This window comes from Euprymna scolopes, chromosome 29 (genome assembly GCF_053919585.1).
Source record: "Euprymna scolopes isolate OS-2025 chromosome 29, ASM5391958v1, whole genome shotgun sequence".
Lineage (NCBI taxonomy): Eukaryota > Metazoa > Mollusca > Cephalopoda > Sepiida > Sepiolidae > Euprymna > Euprymna scolopes.
In genome coordinates, this window is record NC_136510.1 from 5,333,813 (window position 1) to 5,357,964 (window position 24,152).

The window sequence follows — 24,152 nt, forward strand, 5'->3', positions numbered from 1 at the left end:
TATGTGAGGAAACTCTCAGCCTCTTACCAAGGATGCTGCCATTGTGGAAAGATGATGTTGGTAGGCGTGCTGGTATCATCATTATTATCATCATCATCCCCTCAAACCCATCCCCACTTCTCCCTTTATCCAACTAGGCCAACAGCACTCTACCCCCACAACTAACCAGGGACAGGGGTAGACATCACAAGGGTTGGCTGAAGAGAAGATTATTGGGGGAGGAGGGGGGGGAATGAAATGCTTAGATAGTGAAAGGATGAGGACATACACTAAGCATGTCTAACCTTTTCTGCACAGCATGTAAGCAGGCCGAGAGATGACAGCAAAAGAAACTGGGAAGATGAGGGAGGATTCTCTCCCTGCCAGGAATAATCAGGATGGATAGATAGGTAGATGGAAAGTGTATACAGATTGATGGATTTTGGTATATTCGCAGTTAGAACTCCCCCCCCTCTCACTCCCCGAAGAGGGGCACTGACCAAGAAATGTGTCTGAGCAGTCTCGTCAGCATTCCCCAGTAAGAGCGTTTCTATCCCTGAAAATTACCATTAAACTAACCCCCTTCTCAAAAAGAGAATGCAAAGCCTGGGAGGGTGGACCTCCTAGAACTGCACAGAACTATCATTACACTGCAATCAACAAGGACCAGGTCATTTCAGGAAGGATCTTGATTTTGGAATCTGAGGATAAAAATCCCGGGCCGAGTTGGAATATTACAGGCCCGGTATCCACACAATAAAGAGGCGACTAAATTAATATGGTGGTCCACACAATAAAGAGGCGACTAAATTAATATGGTATCCACACAATAAAGAGGCGACTAAATTAATATGGTATCCACACAATAAAGAGGCGACTAAATTAATATGGTATCCACACAATAAAGAGGCGACTAAATTAATATGGTATCCACACAATAAAGAGGCGACTAAATTAATATGGTATCCACACAATAAAGAGGCGACTAAATTAATATGGTGGTCCACACAATAAAGAGGCGACTAAATTAATATGGTGGTCCATCAAGTATATTTACTTTCTTCACATGTACTTTACAAAAGCTTTCCGTCTTTGGAACACACTGCCACAGAACTGCTTCTCTTCAGATGACAACGTAGCTGTCTTCAAATCCAATGTTAATAGATTCCCATTATATTTCATTAATCATCCTCAATCCTTTCATGAGTTTCTTCATCTTTCAGCTATCATTTTATCATTTTTTATTTAGCAAGGCCCAAAAGCCACTCATGGATAAGGGTCAATAAGCATCAGATTGTGAGACAATATCGTGATGATCAGTAATGGTGGAAAATCGAATAGAAATTAATTATATAAGAGGACGGTTCAACAATTTTTTTATATTGGACTTGAATACTACCATGTTGCAGTCAGCTGGGAAGCAACCCCATAGTATTGTGTTTTCTAGATGGACAGTTCTGTAACATAGCATGGATGCATGTATGTAAATGCATGGAAAGTGACATCACCGGAGAAGAAAAAAAAAGACTATATAAAAAAAGAGAGAAAGAGAAAGATCTTGTGAGAGATGTAGAGAACATTCAAGATCACGTGACTGACATCACAGCTGTACCAATGAGGAAATAAATGTTGCTACAAAGAACAGTTGAAATGGAGTTCTTCCTTATTTTTGTCTTCGTCTCTTTTGCGAGTGAAACTGAACACAAACTGAACACAAAGAGACTAAGGAAAATTGTTGGCAGTTGTTGTAGATAGACAACTGTTTGTTGTGAATGTTTTACGGGGGGGGGTGCATAGACAGAGCATCTGCCATGAAAATAACGATAGAGTAGAGAAAGACTAACAATGTCTCTTCTGTGAGAAAAGTGTTGTAGGGAGGAGAAAAAGAGATTGCCCACTAGATTTCAAAGCTGGTTTTCTACCCTGTCAAGGCAGGAAAGAGTGCTCTGAGCAACTCCACCCCAAATCTTGTCCATTTTAGGACATAGTTGGTTCTTATACATGTTAAGGATTGGGTCGGGAATGAGATGCCTTCTAAGGTGGGAGAATGATTCAACCATATTTCTTGTGACCTTGGCATCAGATCTGATATAAATTTTCTATTTAAGTGAAGGTCAGTCCCAAACGCTTGTCAACCTTTATCTCATTGACCCTTATCCTCGAATAGCTTTCAACCTTGATAAGTAGTGACTATTCTGTAAAAAAACAAAGTCAGCTAATCTTAGTGAATTCAACACCAAAAGGAGCCCTGGGGATGGGTCCAATAGGTGACTTCATCAGACCAATCGGTATTCCCTAGTAAAGGCACCTCAGATGACCAGTGATAAACCAATCCAATTTGCTTCCCTGAAAACAACACCATGGTCGTCTTCAAATCCAATTTAAACAGATTCATATCATATACTGCCCCCACAATTCATCAAACTTAATTCATTCCATTAATCTTCCTCAATCCTGGCGTTTTTCAGCTTTCAACTAGTCAGCATTCCATCTCATTTACTCTTATCCTCGAGTAACCTTTGGCCTTGATAAGTAGTGATTCTTCAGAACAAGAAAATGTCAGCTTGTAGTAGTGAATCTAGCTCCTCCCATAAAGGGTACATGTGGATGAGTGTAATAGTTGGCATTCCCTGGCAGGGGCATCTCAGGCTACCAGCGATAAACAAATCTCGCATCCAAAAAGAGGTGATAATGCTTGGGAGGATGGCCTCCTATGACCAAACAGAACCATATGTCACTCTTACAGAAGTCCTAGAACCTTGAAAAATATTTTGATTGGTTAAGAGCCCAACCTGTTGCAGTCATTCGTAATAATAGTTTCCTATGTTTATGTTTTTTAATAATTCAAATCGTTTGCTTGTTTTATGACATAACAACCATTTTTGGATAGGGTGGGGGTGGGTGGGAATAATTTAATTCTCAAACATGATATCGATTTTATGGAAACCAATTTTTAATTTTAAATTCTTTTAAAACTTCCTCTCACTGTAATTATTAAATTAAATAAACAAACTTCCTGTCAATGGCGTCATGCCCATGCAGTTAGCTTTTATTCTTTTTTTTTTTTTTTTTTTTTTTTACAAAGGCGTCACCACATTATCAAGGCCCAGAGGCCACTCAAGGATAAGGGTTAAAGAGTGTACAGTAGAAATTGGTCAATATAGTAATCATTAGTAATGAAAATTTGGTAAATTTAATAACTTATATGGAACGGCTCATCAAGAACTTATTTACTTTAGACTTGAACACAACCATATTGTAGTCAGCCGGAAAGCAGGAAAACGGAAGACAATTCCACAGGCGTGCAGTTCTAAGAAAGAAGCTTTGTTCATGGAATCTACGTTTAGGTTTAGGCACATATAAAGAGTGGGGGAAATTATTGATAGTGTTTACAGCTAGACGAGTGTTTCTTGTGAAAGTTTGGCGAGGGGGGACCATAGATTGAAGCTCAGTTGAACACTTTCCATGAAAATAACGATACATCAGAGACAAACTCGCAACATCTCTTCTGTGAGAGAGGTTGCAAGGAGGAGAAAAGGACATCTCCTACGAGGCTACGAAGTCTATTTTGAACTCTATCAAGGCAGGACAAGTCCTTTCTAGCAGCTCCTGCCCAGATGTGGCAACAGTATTCCATCCTTGGACGTACCTGGCTCTTATATAGGTAGAGAATAGCATCAGCAGTGAGATATCTACTGGATCGATAGAAAGATCCCACCATTTTTCCAGCGGCCTTGGCAACAGATTTGATATACGTGTTCCATTTAAGATCAGGAGTAATGGTCAAGCCATTCTTATCTTAAAGTTTAAATTACCTACTAGACACGATCCTCAGGTGTCTTCGGTCTTTCTATCAAATTTCAGGCTTTCAGATCTTTTAGCTAGAATACAGCCAGCTCGCTTCCAAAGGAGTGAAAAGAGGAAACATCGTGTACTTGTCGAGTGTACCTTTCGAATCATCACGTTTCTTTCTTTTTTCTCCTCCACTTCCCTTCGACCTTCATGCCTATATATACAGGGTGCAACGATAAAATTATCGTCCTAGAAAAGACGACATGATTCCATTTCCGTTTGATGAAAAACGGTTTGCTTTTCTTTTTTTTTTTTTTTTTTTTGCAGACCATCTACTAGTTGGTCAGTTGTGTACAAATCCCAAGAGCGATAGGAACCTTCTGTCATGTCTGAAAGTGACACAATGAGATCGGAGATGCGCCGCTGTACAACTCATGCTCTCTATCGATCCAAGTTATGACAACAGGACCATTGCCAGCACCCTCAAAATGCATCACTGGATTGCCACGAATAACAAGGATGTGCCCAGGGTGATAAAAACAAAGTTTCTGGCCATGGTTATGGTCTTGGGTGTGGTTTCAAGTGAGGGCCACATCATGCCACCTCACATATTTGAAGTCGGCTTAAAAGTCAACACCAAAGTGTACTTGGATGCAATCACATGGCTGCTGGCGGATCCTAGGTGTGACAGCAAGACTGGGTTCCATCCCACAAGTCCAAAAAAACCCAGACTTGACTTCAGAAGAAATGCTACAACTTTGTACCCTCCTCTCACTGACCTCCCTCCTCCCTCAACCTGAACCTGCTGGGCTGCTTTGTTTGGTCATACACCAAGAACATCACCAACATGACCTCCCACAACACCAAAGCCAGCCTGATCAACACCAGCCGCCAAGTATTTGCCGGCACTTGTGGAAAAGGTATGCTCCCAGTTCTGAACCCATATCGAGGTGGTGATTGAGGCTAAAGGCGGCTACATTGAATAGATGTCAGCTTGACTACATAATCAAATAACCTGAATTGATTTTTTTCAGTAAAAGCTTTAAAATAAAGCTGTAGTGTTGTTTTCTTTAAGGCACCAATTTTATCGTTCTACCCTGTAGATAGGTTTTGTATTGTAATGTCTTTGGTAGATATTATTAATCGAAAAAATCTAATGAAAGAAAGAACAAGCGATTTTGACCAAAGTTAACACCTTACACAGCCTAACATCACAAATCTATTTGAGAAATTTTATTACCGCACAAGCCAAAAGGCCAGACATATAAAATTAGCAGTAAGTTATTTGATATAACAGGGGCGCATTCGAAAGGAATGTTTCTGTTTAAAGCACAATTGAACCATGATACTTGACTTTTTCATTTTAAACTTTAATTCAAGCCATTATATATAAAAAATAATTTTATAAAATCAACAGTAGATTCTCTACAGTGCAAGTTGGTCCACAATACATTGTAGTCTAAGTCACTGTGGAGAAGCATGTTAAGCTTCCTATTGATGCACTGCGATGGGTCCCCAACTAGAGCAGACAATCGATTTGATTGAAAAATAGGTGATTTCACTGATTTCATTATTCCATCCCGGGCAACGTCAGATAATGCTACTAGTGAGTTCATAAAACCAAGACATCCTTTGACCGTTTAATGCAGTGGTTCTCAACCTTTTTTTTACTCATGGACCCCTTTTCCCTTCTTTTTATCTTGGTGGGCCCTTCATAACTATTGGTCATAAGACAATCTTCTATTTTTCACTAATATAAATTTTGATGTTTTAATAATCAAAGAAATAATATAAAATTAAGCTTTATTTTTAAATGAAAACGAATTCAATGTAAATAAGGTATTCTACAACAACTATAATAATTATGATAATAAGTAGTAATTATAATAATGATAATAATCTAAATTAGAGTGATAATAATTCTTTACCAATATCTTATATTGTATTTTGTTATGTTTTGCCTGTTGACCCCCAGAAATATACCATGGACCCCTAGGTTCCATGTGGACCCCGGTTGAGAACCCCTGGTTTAATAGGTACAAGCGGATAAGAAACTAAAAAAATAAAAAAAAACTTTGGTGAAAACAGCACAAATAAAACTTACACGAATGTCAATGTCGCGATCGGAAAAGTTTTTATTTTTCAAAGTTGAGCAGTGTTGATCAGAAAATGAATTTTTTTATGCAAACCTCATAAGAACGAAATTGAAAAAAAAAAACCCCAAAAAAACATAGGCGCACAAACTTAGTTTTCTTCCTTGCAAAGAGTTTTTATTTACTTGTCCCTCCCCATGAGAACAAAGTTAAACACAAGGGCGTATTTGAAGTGGGAGGGGGGCACCTTCCCAAAAAGTAGAACTGGACTAAGACAAAAATAAATATTATCCCAGTCAAGAAGGATTTCTCCTCCTTTGAACGTACAGAACAGATTCAAGTATATCTTGTTGAACTCTTGTACGCAAGCAGCTATGGTGTAACTGATAAAATATGTAAAATTCAATTTTTTTTTTTTTTTACATGGTCGTCACCACTTATCAAGGCCTGGAAGCCACTCGGGGACAAGAGTTATTGTGTGTACAGTAATCAATGGGATAATATCGTAGTAATCGTTAGTAATGGAGATTTGATAAATTGTCTTACTTAAGGGGGCGGGTTATCAGGAATTTGTTTATGCTGGACTTGAAGACATCCAATGTAGTCAGGTGGGAAACAGGCAAACGGAAGAGAGTTCCACAGGCGTGCACTTCTAAGAAAGAAGCTTTGTTCATGGAATCTACGTTTTGATTTAGGCACAGATAAAGAATGGGGAAAATTATTGACAGTGGTTTCAGCTAGACGGGTGTTTTTCGTGAAAAATTGGCGAGGCGGGACCAGAGATTGGAGCTCAGATGAGCACTTGCCATAGAAATAGTGATAAAACAAAGACAGTCTTGCAACGTCTCTTCTGTGGGAGAGAGGTTGCAAGGAAGAGAAAACGGCATCCCCCACTAAGTCACAAAATCTATTTTGTACTCTGTCAAGGCAAGATAGGCTGTTTTTAGCAACTCCTGCCCAGATGTGGCAGCAGTACTCCATCCTTTGAGGTACTTGGCTTTTATATAGATAGAGAATTGCATCAGCAGTAAGATATCTTCTGGAGTGGTAGAAGAACCCTACCATTTTTCCAACGACCTTGGCAACAGACTTGATGTACGTGTTCCATTTCAGGTCAGGAGTAAAGGTCAGTCTCAGAAGCTTATCAAAACATGGAGTCTCCCCTAGACGAGAGCCATCCATTTCAATTGATGCCAGATGGGGATCAGAGCGTTGATGATGTAAAGATAGGAGCCTGGTTTTTAGATGCATTAAAAGTAACCAGCCACCTCTTCCCCCACTGCACCATGCACTCAAGATCAGAGGAGAGAGAATCAGAGAGAACTTTGTCATGCAAATTACTTAAAACTTTTGCTCAATCATGGTTGACAGAAGGTGAGTATGTTACCCCCAGGTATTGAATAATAGGTTAAGTTTAAAATACCATGAAGACTCCAGAGTTTGACAAGATACACCTGAAAAAGGACAATTCGAATAATCCAAAATTCAGAGGTTAAAGCCACCAAAACACTTTGAAAACAACAACCAAAATGAGAATAGTAGTTTTCATCTAAAAGATCCACAAAAATAACAACTCATTATTTTAGTATGAGTTATAAATAGTTGTTTCAAGTTCATATTCGAGTTGGATGCTTTAATAATATCCTCCATCTTTCGAAGTATCTCAATATTTTGAGTTGGGATTTGGAATGATCAGACGGACGTGTATTGCGAGTCTTAAAGACAGGCTTAGATTTGATAAACTCGGAGAAAAATTGAATCTGGACAGTATAGGGAGACTTTAATGGTTTAGCCACACTGGAAAAATGAATGAAAGTTCTTTGGTTAGTATATGTAGACCAGTTGAGGTAGCAGTTGGGCAGGCCAAGGAAAGCATTGTAAAAAGTGATACAAGTAGACAGGAGACTTTGATGGTATGTCAACGTTGAAAGAATGAATGAGAATTCTTGGTTATAGAACAATTAAGGTAGTAGGGTCAGTTAAGGGGAAGTTAAAGAAAATATAAAGTGATAGATGTGAGAGAAAGAGGGAGAAATAAAGACCTGGCCAGAGATAGGTTAGTTTAGAAATCAATTTTTAAAAGCCGTCCAACATATGCCAGCATGTAAAATGGATATTAAATGGATGATTGGTTGGTTGGTCTTGTTTAACAACATATTAACCATTTTGGGGTTACTTAATGTCGAATCCAGTCATTTTAGAAAAAGTTATGCTTCAAGTTCTTTGCATCTTTAAATATTTATTCGTGGTGTTTAGTTTGGTTGTTTTATGTTACATCAACCTTTTCAGGTTATTTAATGCCGATTACAGTACTTTTGAAAATAAAAACAAACATTATGCTTCAACTTTATATTTTCAAATATTTATTCATGGTGTTTGGTTTGTTTTGTAGGAATTTTTTTTGTTTTTGACTTTGCAGAACATGATTGAATTTTGCAAAGGGAAAGGAAAAAAAGAACAATAACATCAATGTTTGGTGCAGTTTTAGTCAGGAAACCAGTATCTTCAGACAGCAGCAGGTATTACCACTCTGGGCCAAAGTGAACTGGGGAAAAATGATAACTAAAGAGCAACTCCACATTCCTCACAGCCCTCAAATATGGTTGCAGCACTGGATGTCTTTGACGGTCATACTCAGGAGCAGACATGAATATGATGAATGTCGAACAAATATGAAACAAAGTTAAGCATTACCTAATCTTTTTTTTTTTTTTTTTTTTTATTTGTCTTCAAGAATAAATAAGACAAAAAAAAAAACGCCATCAAATTGGTTACTCAAGTGCGCAGCGTGAACCATCGCTTTGATAATGATGTATTCTTGTGTCCTTATTAAACAGAATCACATTTCTTTGGAGGTCATAAGTGGGTCTCCATAACAGGAAAATGAAAAACAATATGTTTCCAAACACCAATGATACCATTCTGACAGTTGTGCACTTTTCTGGCCACTTAGCTTTCATTGAAAAGAAAAACCAGTCACGGTCAACAGTGTCAAATTTTAATCATTTCAGATCCTTATTTCAATGCAATCACAGAAAGAACTACTTATCTTCAGACCCCCCTACCCTTCCTCCATTATTTTTAATGTTGTAACATGGGTCTCCTTGATGCTTCTGTTGCTTGGAGACTTGGGTAGAAACAGTTGCTGGTATCCAAAGAAAAGGCAGACCACAGGAGACTTGGAATGACTCCATCAAAGATAACCTTAAACAATGGCAAACGAAAACTCGAGTAAATGATAAAGTTCCATAGAAAAAATGATTTTGTGCCGCCATAACCAACATGCAACACTCCTGATGAGGAAAAAATATTTTTAACAAAAAAAAAAAAAAGAACTTTTTCATGAGAATTATCGTGTATTTTTTTTTTTTATAATCTTTATATATCTATAAAAGTGAACGTGTCTGTGTGAGTGTCTGTATGTGTACATTTCCCTACCAAACTACTCAGTCAATTTTCAGTCTTCAGACTCGAGATTTGACATAAGGGATATTGAGATTTGGGAAAATCTTTTTAATTGGTTTTTGGCCAGAAATTTGGCTGTCAAAGGGTCAAAGTTCAACGATGTGACCTTTGAAAACTCTACCAAACTCCTCCGACAATTTTGGGTCTAAACACTTAAAATTTTAGATGTAGGATACTTGGACATGGATCAAACTTTTTAATTTGATTTCAACCCAAAACAATAAATGTTAAGGGGTCAAAATTGGCGTCAAAAAGGTAAAAAAAAATTGATCTTTGTGGTCTCTACCAAATTACTCAGCCAATTTTTGGTCTAAACATTTGAAATTTTACATAAACTGTATTTAGACGTAGGGCAAGCTTTTTAATCGGTTTTTGGCCGAAAATTTGGCTGCCAAGAGGTCAAAGTTAAAAAAAAAAAAAAATTACCTTTACGGTCTCTAGCAAACTATTCAGCCAATTTTGGGTCTAAACATCTGAAATTTTACATAAAGGGTATTCAGACATGCAACAAGCTTTTTAATCAGTTTTTGGGCGAAAAATTGTCTGCCAAGATGTCAAAGTTAAAAGAGTTGATCATTGCAGACTCTACCAAACCCCTCCGCCAATTTTGTGTCTAAACACTTGAAATTTTAGATGTAGGTTACCTGGACAGGAGTCAAACTTTTAATATATATATATATATATATATATATATATATATAGTCTCGGAAGTTTTTTAACCTTTAAAACTATAAAAAAAAAATATTTAATTTTTATTTTTTTTCATTCGTTAGAAAACTATTTAGTCAGTATATATATATATATATATATATATATATATATATATATATGCACATAAAGTTACAAACAGTATATAGGGCCCGACCAAAGCCGGTCTGAACTGCTAGTAGTTAATAAAGCAAAAATAAAAATGAAAACAAAAATATACAAACAAAAAATGTACAACAAAACACTTTAAAATAAGTTAAAACACAAATAGTACTCATACACCAAGAAACAGTTTATGAGTAAAATCTTTGTTTGGATGAATAACGTGTACAGAAATATATCGACAAGTTGAAATGTAAAATGTTCATTTCAACTTGCTGATATATTTCTATTACTTTTGCACATGCGCAATTTCATTCACAGTTTGAAGTGGTTTAATTTAATATTTTTCTTATGTATTTGTCGATAGCTCAAATAGCAGGAAACACGACTGGAGCGCTATACGTTTTGGTTTTGATTCTAGCTGATGGCACCCATGTCATTTTTTATCTTTTGAAATCAGTACTATATATTAGGTACAATATAATATTCAATAGAGAATTGACTGCAATAATAAATACGAAATCTGCATGAATTAAAATATATTGAAGAGTATTTTACGACAGGGCACTCCTCCCACCCCACCCCGTTCATGGAATAAGTGCTAAAAATGTCATGAGATAATTTAGTCTGTTGGTAAAAAAATAATCACAGTGAGTAACGTCCCCTTCCCTCCAGGGTATGATCTTACATGACACTGGAAGCTTGTTAAAAATAAGGGACATAAGTAGACAGCGTGAAATATAATTAAAAAAACAACACTTTTTCAACCAATGAGAAAATGTGTTGCAATTAATGGTTCTTAAGGCACTTGGTGACCCCCAAAGTACGAAACAATGAATGAAACTTTTCTCCCAAATAGTGGATTGTCCGGAAAAGTTCTGAGTCTACTTGTAAAACAGAAATAAACATTTATAAGTAACTAGCCGGCCGCCCGGCGTTGCCCGGTCGTAAAATAAATATATTTTAATTCATACAGAAACCGAGACATATGCATGCAAGTTTCTTTTTTTTTTTTTTTTTTAAACCGTTTACTTCTTGTAAGTAAAAAAAAAAATCCAAAACAACTCGAGCTGAGATCTAAAACAAGACCTAAAAAACAGTGAGTCAAAAATCTTTTCTTTTTTCCCCAGAATGGTTTTATATAATACATTGAGAGCATTGCCAAGGCTGCTGCAAGGAAGGTTGGCTTCCTCTACCGTGCTAGAAAACTACTTATGCCTGACAGTATCCTATACCTCTATAAGGCTACCATTCGCCCATGTATGGAGTACTGTTGTCACATCTGGGCTGATGCATCTGCTGCTTGTCTCTCGCTCCTGGACAGGGTTCAAAAGAGTCGCCAACCTGATAGGTCCTGAACTGTCATCTATGCTTCAGCCTCTGTCCCATCGACGCGATGTTGCATCCCTCTGCCTGTTCTACAAATACTTTAATGGTGAATGGTCTGACAAACTGCAAACACTTGTACCTCCCCGACGTAACTACCCCCGGCAAACCCGACAAGCTACTAAGTCTCATCCCTTTACAGTAGAGATCCCTAGGTGCAAGAAAGCCTTTTACTCCAATAGTTTCTTCCCCAGAACTGCGGGTCTTTGGAACTCCCTTCCAGGATTCTGCTTTCCCAACTGCACTGATATGCAGAAGTTCAAGTGTAATGTTAACAAACATCTTTCTACTCATCTCCCTTCATTATGACCCCGCTAATTAAGTCCCTGATAGTAGCCTCCTGCTTCAAAGTGGCACTGTGTCTTGTTTGGGGTGAAAATTGAATTGAATAAAAAAAAAAAATAATAAAAAAATACTAGCAGGCCACACTGCTTGGCCCGGTCATAAAATATGCATAAATATTATATATTAATTCATACAGAAACCGAGACATGTGCATGCAAGTATTTTTTTTTTTCTAAACAGTGAGTCAAGTACGATAGCCATTATACCAGCTTGACACCTTCTTTAAAAATGGTTTTCAAACCTACTTATTCTTAACATAAAGAAGCTGTTATGTTTCACGGACGCACATGAGCATTCATGAAACAATTGAAAAACATAAAAATCTGATGACTCCCCCCTCACGTACCAATTTTTCAATTTTGATTCCTTAGCAGTCCTTTTTTTCAGGATGTAAACCAATTAAAAAGTTTTCCACATGTCTGAATAATCTATATATCAAATTTCATGTCTGTGGATAAAAAATTTGTGGAGTAAATAGGTTGAGAACTGTCCTCACACACACATTCTCACTTTTATAGATATAATAGCAGGCCGCCCGGCGTTGCCCGGTCGTAAAATATGAATACATATTATATTTTAATTAATGCAGAATAAACAGAAATACTATAGATATTAAACATAACATTAAATTAAAAAAAACAAAAACAAAAAAAAAAAACACAGAAACCAAAACACGGGCATGCGAGTATTATGTTTTTTTTCTAAACCGTTCACTTTTTGTAAGTAAATTAAAAAAAAAATCGAACTAAATGACTTTTATAGACTACTAGTCTGGGTGCTGACATTACCTGGGTGTGTGGAGGTGTGTGTAAGGGGGTTGGTTGAGCAAATAAAAAAAAAATGGCCGCGAATACCTGTGCGTGAGCGCCCCCCCCCTCAAACAAATTAGGAGTAGTAGGCAGGCTCAAACCCATAAGTTTTTATTCTTGAAGCTCTTTGTATCTTCAATCGCTAGTTTGTAGTGTTTGGTTTGGTTGTTTTTATAGTGGATTTTATCGTTTTTTGTTCCCTGCCCTGCAGAACATGAATGAGTTTTGCAATGGAAGAGGGGAAAGGGTTACAGTATTAATGTTTGGTACATTTTAAGTTAGGAAACCTGTCAGGAAGTGTAGGGGAGATAGAAAGAGAAAGGGGAAATGGGAAGAAGGAAAAGAGGGAAAAAGGTGGGTTGTTGTTTTTGGTTTTGCAGAACATAATTAAGTTTTGCAAAAGGAAGTAGAAAAACAGAAAGTATAAATGTTAGGTGCATTTCGTCTCAAGGCGCCAATATCTTCAGACAGCCTGATCTGGTAGCATCAGTAATAAAACATAGTGAAAAGGACATTCACAATAAGAACAGTAGTTTGAAAAATGCAAATAATACGAATTATCTCCAAAAATTTAGAAATGTTTTAGAACTGAAAATTCAACTTTAATCAAATACGTAGAATCTATATATAAAGTAGGATAACGTGTATGTTATTTATTTTGCGTGTCATGCTTACATCCGAGTGACTGTAGTTTATTTGTTATGGACTTCCATTTCTTGTAATAAATAATTTTAACAAGAATTATTCAGAAGTTTTGGTTTCGATTCAAGCTAATGCAACCATGTCACATGGATATGTATTTTTTTATTTTTGAAATCGCAACATTATAATATATAAAAATCGATAGAACATTAACTTTATAATGATATATACGAAATCTGTAAGAATTAAACTATCATATTTAAGCATATTTTACGACCGGGCTATGCCGGGTGTCCTTGCTAGCTTACATAAATACTTTTGCAGTTTTAACAAAAGAGCTACAATGATATCAGAGCGTCTCCATTTATGCTGAACATCTACAGAATGTCAATATCAATACATTACATATGAATGAGTCCCCAGTGGAAATTCCATGCGTCCCACTTGTATAGAATAAAAAATTAATTAAAAAAAAAAAAAGTAAATAAAATGGATTTTATTAATTTAATCAATGATGTAATTAATCTCTTACCGTGTGAATTATTTCTGCAGAAATATATAAGCCCTGGTCTTAACACAGGCAAGTTAAACACGTGGCTCTTCGCAAATACACTTGCAGACCGCATAAATGATACATTTCAGCATTTAACAGCCAAAATTGCAGTTTTTGTAATTATCTATCTATATATCTATAAAAATGAGAATGTGTGTGAGAAGACACTTCTAAACCTATATACTCAACAAATCTTTGATCTACAGACTTGAAATTTGGTATATAGAGTATTCAGACATGTGGAAAATTTTTTAATCGATTTTCATCTGGAAAAAAGGGTTGCTAAGGGGTCAAAATTCAAAAATTAGTACGTGGGGGGGTCTTTGGATTTTTATGTGTTTGTCAACTGTTTCACCAATGCGCATGCATGACCCGTTCACATTATAGATTGCTTACGTTAAGAATAAGTGGGTTTGAAGGCACTTTTTAAAGATCATATTAAGCTGGCCTAATGGTTATCGTATTTGACTTACTGTCTTTAGGTTTTATTTCCGATTTCAGCTTGAGTATCTCGTTTTACTTACAAGAAGTGAACTGTTTAGAAAAACATAATACTTGCGTGCACGTTTCAGTTTCTGAATGAATTAAAATATTTTATGACCAGGCAACACCAAGCAGCCTAGGTTCAATCCTCGGCTAGGACAAGATGCTAGTCTAGCTGCACTGATGAGTTGTGATACAATGAAACAGTATTGTAAGTGGATGGCTATATATTAAGCCCTCCTCTTTGGGTAGGGCACTGTTGTAAATGTATGCCACACATTACTTAATAAATAATGCTGTTTCTGTTTGTAAAAAAAAAACAAGCAGCTCGATCACTGTAAAAGCAGTGGGCGAGTGTTTATTTAAATGGACATTTGTTGAGGTCATTTGTGAGCATTGATCCCATGGGCCGATGGAGTGAACTGCCGACTATCAACGTGATGGTTGTAGGTTCAATCCCCAACTAGGAAAAGTCTAGCCGCACTGATGAGTTGTGGTACAACGGAACAATAATGTATGTGGATGAATATATATATATATATATATATATATATATATATATATATATTCTGTATATAATGCATTGATGAGTTGTGGTACAACGGAACAATAATGTATGTGGATGTATATATATATATATATATTTTTATTTTTTTTGCCACATACATATTATATTTTAATTCATGCAGAAACCGAGACATGTTTTTTCTAAACAGTTCACTTGTTGTAAGTAAAAAAAAAAAAAAAAAATACTCGAGCTGAGATCAAAACCAAAACTTAAAGACAGTAAGTATGATAACCATTAGGCCAGCTGGTCACGTTCTTTAAAAAGTGTTTTCAAACCCACTCATTATTAAAATAAGGGAGCTTATCACGTGAATCATTCACGCATGCGCATTCGTGGAACAGTTAGCAAACAGATAAAAATCCGACGACCCTCACGTGCCAATTTTTAAATTTTGACCTCTTAGCAACCTTATTTTCTAAATGAAACTTGATTAAAAAGTTTTCCACATGTCTGAATATCCTATATACCAAATTTCAATTGTTGCGTCTATAGGTTGGGAAGTGTCCTCACACACATTCTCACTTTTATATATACATAAAATAGATAAGTACACATATGCGTTATACTTACGATGTACTGCAATTTTTATTTTATTTATTTTTGCTAAATGGTAGAACACGTTATTTACCTAATTTTATAATTGCGTTTTCGCGAGAGAGAAAAAATACAAACAAAAGAAAAACATGATCTACGTTCGTATTTGTTTTCTTGAAATCAAAAGTTGGGACGAGGAAGGACGAGGTATCTAACAGATAAAAATTATGACGCATAAAGAAAAGGTAAAATGTGAATGGCGCAATGGTTACCACAACAAACAACGGATTAGTTGAACCAGGTTCAAATAGCAGTCGGTTAATTTGGCGCTCATTTCACAGCAGTCTCCAGAGAAAGTCCGAATTCATTTCTCCCGACATTCACTTCTGTTTTCACATCTATCCCCCCCACCGTATTTCTCTTTATAACTATTTATCTCTCCCTATCTATCTATCTATCTATCTATCCATCATCTCTTCCACTGTATCTCCCTCTCTCCCTCTCTCCCTCTCTCTATCTCTCCCAACTGTGCACCCGCAATTTTTTAACCTTTTTCGTTGCAAATAAAAATGTCCGGCTTTAATTTGAAAATTACAAAGAATTAGCGCTGAAGGCCAACAGGAAAGGAAAAGGTTAACGTGTTTTCATGTTTTACGAAAAAAAAAAAAAAAAAGGATTCGAGATCAAAACTTTTAAAAATGAGCAAATGTTAAAATCTATGTTATGATTGAGAAGGTTTTAATCATCTACTTGTTTGTTAATTAGGAGCTCTAAAACTACTCGCCAGAATTAAATTAGGCATGAAGCACCCTTGAAATGCCGAGCGTGTCAAATAGGATAACAATGTCAATATTACTTATTCCAAAAAATAAAAATAAATAAAAATAATTATCCTCAAATTATTGGGCATATGTCAGGGATCAAATTCTAATATTACTACTACTTTAATACTACCACTACTACTACTAAACAATTACTCGATCACTTACGTCAATATCTGTTATTTTTATTATTATTTGTTTGTGTTGGGGTGGAGAGGGATTCCGTAAGCCGTGGTGGAGGAAACCCCTCTAGGAGAAGCAAATCTCTGATTTAAAAACCCATAAAACAGAAGATCAGTACCTGCATTAAGCTGGTCTGCAGTTTGACTTGTTGCTGGCTATCTTGCTCTTGCTTGTTGCTGGATTCAACATTTTGCACCGAGAGAGAGATTTAGCTGTCGTACAAAGCTAAAACTCCCTCAGACATAATCATCTTCGGACACATGGACTTTCAGTGACTGAGAGAGCAGCGATCGTCTGACAAGACGTTGCAATCGTCTTTATAAAAAATAAAGCTCATCTTGTGACTAGTGGTGGGACGATTCTAATACAATTACTGATTCTGTACTAAATTCCCGATTTCGATTTCTTATAAATTTCTATATGTTTAACTATAGAGTTGTTATTTTTTCTGTGATTACCATAAAAACACATGTTAAATGTGTAGATATTTTTCTAAACGTAAAAATATACTTGTGGGGGATGATCCATCGATTTTAAGTTCTACTCGTAGTTTAAAAATCAATAAATATTTATTATTTTATCTATTAATACCAGCAGTGGAAGATTTTGCTTTAAACTAAATCTAACAAAGACAAAAGAATCGTTTTTGGCATCAGAAAAGAAGCACAAATTTTCAGATTCCGATACTAACTAATTCCGATATCTACAAATGTTTGGATTTTTCTGGTTCTGGATTAATTGTCCCAACACTACTTGTGACATAACAGATATATATATATATATATATATATATATATATATATATATATATATATATATATATATATATATATATATCACATTAAAATTCTTAAATATTTTCAGATTATAGACTGTATAATACTGTAAAATTAAAGTCCATATAAATAAAATAGATACAGGGATGCAGCATTTCATTGATGGAACAGACGTTGGAGTTTGGTCGACAGTGCGGGATCTATTAGGTTGGCGACTTTTTTTTAATCCTGTCTAGATGCACAAGCCCAAATGTGGCAACAATATACTCCATGTATGCACAAATGGTGGCTTTATAGAGATACAGGATACCTTTAGGCGCAAGTAACTGCATGATAGCAGAGAGCTCAACTTCTTCAAAGCAGCCTTGGCAATGCTCTCAATGGATTTGCTCTGATTCATGTTGCCTGTGAACGTTAAGCCAAAGAGTTTGAATGAAGAGCTTTCAGGTAATGTATCCTTATCCATGACTATTGGCGGTTGAGATCATTAAAAGAAAGAATCTTAGCTTTGGCAGCATTGAATGTTACCATCCATTTATGTCCTCATTCCTCTATAGACTGAAGACAGCCATCTCCTTAGATATGTGTCCTTTCGTTTTCCCTTTGTGTCTGTTATAAAGCATGCTGCCAAGACTAAACTTGTTTCCTTCAATCACTACAAGAAACCTTCTCTACCACCAATGGCCAAAGACTCTTTATCTAAAAGTACATCTTTTAAACTCCTCTGCCTAACGTTCACAGGAAACATGAGTTGGAACAATTACATTGAGAGTATTGCCAGGACCACTGCAAAAAAGGTAGGTTCTCTCTACCGTGCTAGAAAGCTACTAACGCCTGAAAGTACCTTATAACTCTATAAGGCCACCATTCCCCCATGTATGGAGTATTGTTGTCATATTTGGGCTGGTGCATCTGCTACTAGTTTCTCGCTCCTAGACAAGGTTTAAAAGAGAGTCGCCAACCTTGATAGGTCTTGAACTGTCATCTAAGCTTCAGCCTCTGTCCCATCAACGAAATGTTGCATCCCTCCACCTGTTCTACAAGTATTTTAATGGTGAATGCTCTGATGAACTGCAAGCACTTGTACCCCTTTGACGTAAATACCCCCAATAAACCCGACAATCAGCAAAATCCCACCCCTTCACAGTCGAGATCCCTAGCTGTAAGAGAGCCTTGTACTCCAGTAGTTTCTTCCCCAGGACCGCTAGACTTTGGAATTCCCTTCCAGGTTCCTGCTTCCCCAATTGTACTAACATGCAGAAGTTCAAGTATAACGTGAGCCGACATCTTGCTGCCCAATTCCCTACATAGAACCCCAGTAGCTTACGTCTCTGATAGTAGACCCCTACAACAAAGTGGCAATGGCCTTGTTTGGGGGTGAGAATGTAATTAAAAAAAAAATGTTGTCATTAATAAATATACTCATCTCAGAGACAATTTAATCAATTTTATTGAATCAAAGCAATAATAAAGATCCAAGGATCGACCCCTGAGGAACACTCGTATTTATATCATATTGTTTTGACATACGACCATCAAGGACAACTTGGATTTTTCTCTTATTTAAGGATTCGTCCAGTAATACAATATGCTTTGATTTTCATAAGACCATCATCCCATACCCTGTAGATATATCTATCTAGAGCTACTGCCCTAGCCTCCCCTACCTTATTCAGTGCATGGTATATACGTCCAGAGATTACAGTTAGGTTATCTGCAGTAGAATGGGCTGTCTAAATCCATACTGTCGGTACGAAAGAAGTTTAGTAACTGTAAGTGGACTAGTGCTTGAATAATTAAGGACCCAAAGATTTCCTGCGAACGTCTTACATTTCAATATTATGAATTAGGAATGGGACGATTCCAATACAATTACCGATTCCTTACTAAATTACCGATTCCGATACAATTACAGATTCCAATTTTTATAAATCTCTAAATGTTTAACTTTAAAGTTGTTGTTGTTCACGATTCACATGTTAAATATGCAGATCTTTTCTCAAACGTAAAGAAACACTTGTTAGGAATGATCTATCGATTTTAGTTTTACTAATAGTTTAAAATCAATAGATATTCATTATTTTAGTATTACTATCAGCAGGAGAATATTTTTTCTTTATAGAAAATCAAATAAAAAAAGCCAATTAAAAGAATTGTTTTTAGCATTAGAAAATAGGCACAAATTTTTCCGATTCCGATACCACAAAAAGTTCCGATTTTTTCAATTCCCAATTCTGATTAATCGTCCCAACACTATTATGAACCCATCATGAGATGGGTCCTGCAGCTAGTAGATAGATATTACAACGATCCATGGTCACGTTCTGTTTAAGACTTGAAATGAATTAGTCTTTAAAGATCCCCAAAAAATAATGTAGTTTTTTCTTTTTGATTTGGAAAAGCAAAGAACTTGCTTTTGAACCTTTCAAATCCCAACGAAGAATGGTTGGCCTCAATAGAAAATCCTTAAAAGAAAAAGCGATCTAAAAACCACCCAGAATTGGCAATGAGGATGTTTTTTGCATCAGGACAAACAAAAGAAGTGACATTGCGAGAACCCTAATTGGTCATATGAGACCCACACAAACACAGACTTACTGTGTTTTTTTTTTTTCCGTTTTATTTTACAAACTTTCACATCAAACATTTCAGTGTTTGTTTTTTTATTTATATATATATATATATATATATATATATATATATATATATATATATATATATATATATATATATCCAGGGAAGTAGGGTTATGGTTAGGTGGGGTTGTTCAGTTGCATCATTAAACCTCAGCTCTCCATTTTGTTTTTGTTTTTATGATACTTTTATTCATTTAATTTTTTTTTTTCTTAGGTCCTCTCGCCCCCTTTTTTTTTTTTGTTGTTGTCTATTATATCCCCCCAACCTCCCACGTCATCTCAAGGCTGGACACAGAGGCCAAAATACTTGACCCCAATTGTTGCACCAAATCCAACAAAACTCTCAAAACCTTTGTCTTCGCTTAATTAGTCGAACCATTGGTTTAGTTATGTTTTGGGTCATTTTTATTAAATGAGGGCTCATTTCGAGTTAAAACTCATTTAATATTATGCATGTAAAGTTGAAAAAAATCAGGTTTGGAATGTGTTGATATTATCTGAACTAGCAAAACCAAAACAAGATAGCGACCGAATTTGGCCTGATGTTGTGTGATTTCGCTTATTTACATAATGCTGACGCATTTCAAGTGTGATTTTCTCAAGTTTACATGTGTAACACTAACTAGATTTTAAATAGAAATTATTCATCATTTAATCTTCTATATATATAAAAGCGAAAATGTGTGTATGTATGTTCGCTTTTTGTGTATGTCCAAGAAAGGCTTTTTTCCGAGAAGCGGTCGGTCAGCTCACAACTTCTTAAAACTTTTTACATCACATATAAATCATAATATCTACGAGTTAACAACGGAGGTCGCCTGTCTATTTAATTTGCTCGACTTCGAAAAGATAAATATTCAACATTTTCGCTCGCCGCATGTGGATTAGGCTTTTTCGTATAATAAAAGCGACACTAATTCTGGCGGTAGTTTTTTCCAGTCGCGATCACCGGAAATGTCTGAAAGCAATCAGATTTGATCAATGTGAAAATATTTTCCTTATATCAGACAATTGCTATTATGGGGAGCTGGCCCTCCCCCAAAACATCTTGGGAAAATAAAAATAAAAAAAAGCGTCCCTGCAGTAAATGAAATACTACCCCGCAGTCAAAGTTGACCTCATTAAGTCATTAAAACGTGCACCTGCCAATTCTAAATAGTTAAATTCAAACGTGCTTCCATTAGTATTTTGCGGTGGCCCAATGGTTAACGTCACACTTTTTTTTTTCACACTTTAATTTCCAACTTTGCCTCAAGGGTTCGGGTTCGATCCTTATACTTACCTACCAAAACTTTTATTTTAACCCTCTCTTCCCCGGAGTTTTGATTTACCCAGAACCACACACACCTCTAAACACCTGGGCAACGCCGGGTAACCCCCGCTAGTCTATTATATAAAAGGCAAAATGTGTGTGTGTGTGTGTGTGTGTGTGTGTGCGCGCGCGCGCTTTTCCGCGATGTCTGCAAAAGGCTTCTTTCGGAAAAGCGCTCGCTCGCTTCTCAACTTCTTAAAACTGTTTATGTCATCCATAAATTGTAATATCTCAGAGTTACTCACGGACCTCGCCTGTCTATTTAATTTTATTCACTTTCAAACCTTAATTATTCCACATTTCCCGCATCGGCACGCGTTACATTCGCTTTTCGGTATGTGTCGACTTCGTCATATCAGACGGGCGAGCGGGTTTTTCAATTGACCTTATTAAAAACTGTCTCGCACGTCAATCAAAAACGAGCACCTGTTTGGGGTTTTTTTCACACTATTTTCCAACTGCGCGTCGGAAAAGCTTCCTTTTTTTTCCAACCCACCTCTTTTTTTTTTCACACACACACCCAAAAACACCCGGGCAACGCCGGGTACCTCTCGCTAGTAATAATATAAATCTCACCTGTCTGTTTAAATGTATGTATGTATGTTTATATGTCTATCTAAAACTTTCGACAGAGGCGACGGATTTTGATGAGTTCAGTATTGTTTTGAAGCTCAAACTTTCGGACAACAAATATCGAAAAATTGGCTGAAAACATTAATTCCTTCACCCTCAACTGAGCAATTTTCTAAAGGAAGGGGTCGCTTTTTTCGCCAATATTTTTTAAAATCATCCCCTCTTTTGGATTGACTAGCCTTAATTTAAACCTTTGCCACTTCCGGTTTGGCAATGGGCGCAATGGCAAAGACGTCACATTTTTTTTTTTTTTCACGTTCTTTTCCTCCTTCGCGGTATGGGTTCGAGCCTGCCTGCCTGCCTACTACCACTTTTTTATTAACACACACCTCTAGGGCAACGCCAGGCACCCAGGCTAGTTTAATAATATAAGAAAAAACAATTTTTAATGCCTATATGAATTTCCCCCAACCCCTGAATTCTGCTCTGGTTGCAATCTTTAATGTTTACCTTGCTTTGTTGATTAATTTGTTTTGTAGGCATTTTTTTTGTAACCACATCGTCTGTGATAATTATATGAATTATTTTTCTCGTAACAACGAAATTATGTGTCACTGTTACAATGGCGTTTACACTACTTCGGTTATTGACGTTCTACACATTTTTAACAACAGCCAACAAAACAACAAAGAAAAAAAAATGAAAAAAAAAATGAACAATAAATAAATAAATATACAACCAATAAATGTTACCATAGGCAAGATAAATTACTCTTCTACATATCGGAAGTTTATTTATTTATTTATTTTTTTGCTTTAACTTATTTTAAAGTGTTCATTTACTCTGAAACAGAAGTAATATCAAGTCTGCTGAATTAGAACAAAAAACGGCAATTTTGTTATAATCATGTCAAGTTACAAGCGACTAGGGAACCACCTGTGAATTTAATATCCCCTTAACACTTCTTCCTTGCGAGGAAGCCGGTTCAACCCAAAACTACTTGATCAATTTTTGTGATTTTTGGAATATACCCTCTCCATTCCGTGACAAGTAGGTACACGATAAAAGTTTTTCTTAATTTTTGTTTATCGCTATAAGTGCCATCTGAATAAGCACCGGAAATTTTTGCAGCTTTAGTTATGATGTTTTGTATGACAATTGTAATTTTATTTAGCTCCTCTTCAGAAGATGTGACACAAGATCACTTTTTTTTTTTTTTTCCTGTAGATTGAACTGGATTTGAACTTGGAACACCTAGGTTTTCAGTCGGTGTATTTTTATTAGTAAATAGGGTCTTGTGCCATCGTGTTCATCATGACAACGCACCTGTCCAATCAGTTTTTTTTTTTTGGCAATGGTTGTTGATAAGAAAAAACAATTAAAAAAATTGCCCTGAGAGTTTACTCCCACCCCTACCTATCTAACTACCTGTGACTGCTACCTTTTTTTTTCAGAAGTTATCAATCACCATTCGGACTGAGACAGAAAGAAAGACAAACTGCAGCATGGCAGCTGACAATAATCCCAACAGAAAAGTTGACAAACGAATACAAATTATTTGTTGGATCCAAAAGGGAATTAGTTTGAATAAAACTGATGAACTATTTTTATAGATCGACTATTTTTATAATATTAAAGGGAAGAAGTGGGGGTAGATAGAAAAATTAGCTCATTTCATGAGGTTTCAGTATATATATATTTTACATGGGGATTACCACTTATCAAGTCCCGGAAGCCACTCGGGGATAAGGGTTATTGCATGTACAGCAATCAATGGGATAGTATCATAGTAATCGTTAGTATTGGAGATTTGATAAAGTGTCTTACTTAAGGGGGCGATTTATCAGGAATTTGTTTATGTTGGACTTGAAGACATCCAAGTTGTAGTTAGGTGGGAAACAGGCAAATGGAAGAGAGTTCCACAGGCGTGCATTTCTAAGAAAGAAGCTTTGTTCATGGAATCTACGTTTTGATTTAGACATAGATAAAGAGTGGGGAAAATTACTGACAGTGGTTTCAGTTAGACAGGTGTTTTTTGTGAAACATTGGCGAGGGAGGACCAGAGATTGGAGCTCGGACGAGTACTTGCCATGGAAATAATGATAAAACAAAGACAGCCTCGCAACGTCTCTTCTGTGGGGAAAAGAGGTTGCAGGGAAGAGAAAAGAGCATCCCTCACTAGGCTACAAAGTTTATTTTGAACTGTGTCAAGGCATGATAAGGCGCTTTTAGCAGCTCCTGCCCAGATGTGGCAACAGTACTCCATACTTTGACGTACTTGGCTTTTATATAGATAGAGAATTGCATCAACAGTGAGATATCTACTGGAGTAGTCGAACGATCTCACCATTTTTCCAGCAGCCTTGGCAACGGATTTGATGTTCGTGTTCCA

General features: G+C 36.3%; 1 protein-coding gene across 2 annotated transcripts in view; it reads right to left on the bottom strand.

Annotated features, from left to right (window-relative positions):
• The window catches only part of LOC145252464 (protein bicaudal C homolog 1-B-like), a 481,249-nt gene that overhangs the window by 172,969 nt on the left and 284,128 nt on the right, over positions 1–24,152 (bottom strand). The window lies entirely within an intron of this gene.